The following is a 2,500-nucleotide window of genomic DNA, read 5'->3' as shown; positions in this document are numbered from 1 at the left end:
CAACCCCCTGCCGGTATGGGGTTGACCTGCTGGCCGCAGAGGGGCAGGCTCCGGGTTGACCTGGTGGCCGGCAGGGACTTCAGCCCCAGGGCCCCTGGCAGGGCGACCCTGCCCTTGTTCCCCAGAAAAGGAGAGAGCTGGCTCGCAGCGGGAAAAGCTGCCTACGGCACCTGGGATTCCCAGGCGGTCACCCATCCAAGTACTAGCCAGGCCCGGGACGGTTTACCTTCCGAGATCGGACGGGATCGGGGGCCTTCCGTCCGGTATGGCCGTAGGCACTCGGCTCCGGTCCGCCTCGTCCCCTTTCCCTTACTGACTCCCCTGCCTCGGGTGGGCCCGATCCTTTTTTCCGTTTTTTTTTTTCGCTCCGGAGGCTTCATGAGCCCCCCCCCAACACCCCTTTGGGGGTCGGTGAAAATTTTTTTTTCAGACTTCCAGGGGCCCGATCCTGGCCGCGGGCACCCGGCTCCGGGCACCCGGCTCCGGGCCGCCTCGTCCCCTTTCCCTTACTGACTCCGCTGCCTCGGGTGGGCCCGATCCTTTTTTCCGTTTTTTTTTTTCCGCTCCGGAGGCTTCGTGAGCCCCCCCCAACACCACTTTGGGGGTCGGTGAAAAATTTTTTTTCAGACTTCCAGGGGCCCGATCCTGGCCGCGGGCACCCGGCTCCGGGCACCCGGCTCCGGGCCGCCTCGTCCCCTTTCCCTTACTGACTCCCCTGCCTCGGGTGGGCCCGATCCTTTTTTCCGTTTTTTTTTTTTTTCGCTCCGGAGGCTTTATGAGCCCCCCCCAATACCACTTTGGGGGTCGGTGAAAAAAATTTTTCAGACTTCCAGGGGCCCGATCCTGGCCGCCGGCACCCGGCTCCGGGCACCCGGCTCCGGGCCGCCTCGTCCCCTTTCCCTTACTGACTCCCCTGCCTCGGGTGGGCCCGATCCTTTTTTCCGTTTTTTTTTTTTTCGCTCCGGAGGCTTTATGAGGCCCCCCCTAACCGTTTTTGGGGTCGGTGAAAATTTTTAGTCAGACTTCCAGGGGCCCGATCCTGGCCGCGGCTTCGCAGGCTGGCCTGGGGGGGGGGGGCATCTCTAGCTCCGGCCGCGGACGGCGAGACGCTCGGCCACCAGGTCAGCCCGGAGGAAAAGGCTGAAAAAAATGTCTAAGTCCCCCCGGGACACCAGGTCAACCCGGAGGAAAAGGCTGAAAAAAATGTCTAAGTCCCCCCGGGACACCAGGTCAACCCGGAGGAAAAGGCTGAAAAAAAGTCTAAGTCCCCCCGGGACACCAGGTCAACCCGGAGGAAAAGGCTGAAAAAAATGTCTAAGTCCCCCCGGGACACCAGGTCAACCCGGAGGAAAAGGCTGAAAAAAAGTCTAAGTCCCCCCGGGACACCAGGTCAACCCGGAGGAAAAGGCTGAAAAAAAGTCTAAGTCCCCCCGGGACACCAGGTCAACCCGGAGGAAAAGGCTGAAAAAAAGTCTAAGTCCCCCCGGGACACCAGGTCAACCCGGAGGAAAAGGCTGAAAAAAATGTCTAAGTCCCCCCGGGACACCAGGTCAACCCGGAGGAAAAGGCTGAAAAAAAGTCTAAGTCCCCCCGGGACACCAGGTCAACCCGGAGGAAAAGGCTGAAAAAAAGTCTAAGTCCCCCCGGGACACCAGGTCAACCCGGAGGAAAAGGCTGAAAAAATGTCTAAGTCCCCCCGGGACACCAGGTCAACCCGGAGGAAAAGGCTGAAAAAAATGTCTAAGTCCCCCCGGGACACCAGGTCAACCCGGAGGAAAAGGCTGAAAAAATGTCTAAGTCCCTGCTCGGCCATCAGGTCAACCCCATTCAAAGTGACGGGTTGACCTGATGGCCGGCAGTCTCACGGAAGTCCGGATGGGGTCGCCAAAAGTGCCCTCGGCCGACCGAGAGAACCAGGAGGTCGGATAGGATTTCAGATTGGTCCCCCTAAATTGGCGGTTGGATTTTTCGACTAGTTCATTTTGACGGGTGCGAGGAGATTTCTGAGAACAGGTTTTTCGGAACCTGTGAGAACCAGAGATGAGCCTCGGGGACCAATCTGCGCGTTGTACCCGATCTTGTGAGGGGGGACAGGGGCACGTTGGCAGGTGGGGCGGCCCCCGGCCCCCCCGAGCCCCCCCTTTTCCGGCTCTTTTCCTCCGGGGACCCCGTCGTCCCCTCGCACCCCCGGTGCAGGCCCGGTGGCCGGGATGCGAACTCCGACTGTCGGCGCCCCCCGGAGGGAGGGGGGGCCCGCTCCTCTCTCGCCTTCCGATCGATGTGGCGCTCACGTTCGCGACGGGAAGGGTCCTTCGCGGGCCGGCGCCCCCGACCGCAGGGGGCGTCTGGCGTTCAGGCGGATCGGGTCCCTCTTCCTCTTCGCGTCCCCGGATCCTGGGGCCGATTGGGACTTTCCTCCTTTGGGGGGGGGCCCGGGCGCGTGCCCGGCCCTCCGCGCCGTGGGGCCAGCCGGCCGAGATCTCCGCCCTGCGAGGTCGAG

At 62.1% G+C, this 2,500-nt stretch overlaps 1 non-coding gene across 1 annotated transcript; it reads right to left on the bottom strand.

Annotated features, from left to right (window-relative positions):
* Nucleotides 1-158: 158 nt before the first annotated feature.
* On the bottom strand, nucleotides 159-277 carry LOC141979388 (5S ribosomal RNA). Its single transcript, XR_012636804.1, has one exon. It is a non-coding gene; the product is annotated as a 5S ribosomal RNA (ribosomal RNA).
* Between the last annotated feature and the right edge of the window lie 2,223 nt (nucleotides 278-2,500).

The sequence above is a fragment of the Natator depressus genome, chromosome 28 (genome assembly GCF_965152275.1).
Source record: "Natator depressus isolate rNatDep1 chromosome 28, rNatDep2.hap1, whole genome shotgun sequence".
NCBI classification, from domain to species: Eukaryota; Metazoa; Chordata; order Testudines; family Cheloniidae; genus Natator; species Natator depressus.
This window is presented reverse-complemented; position numbering and strand designations above follow the sequence as displayed.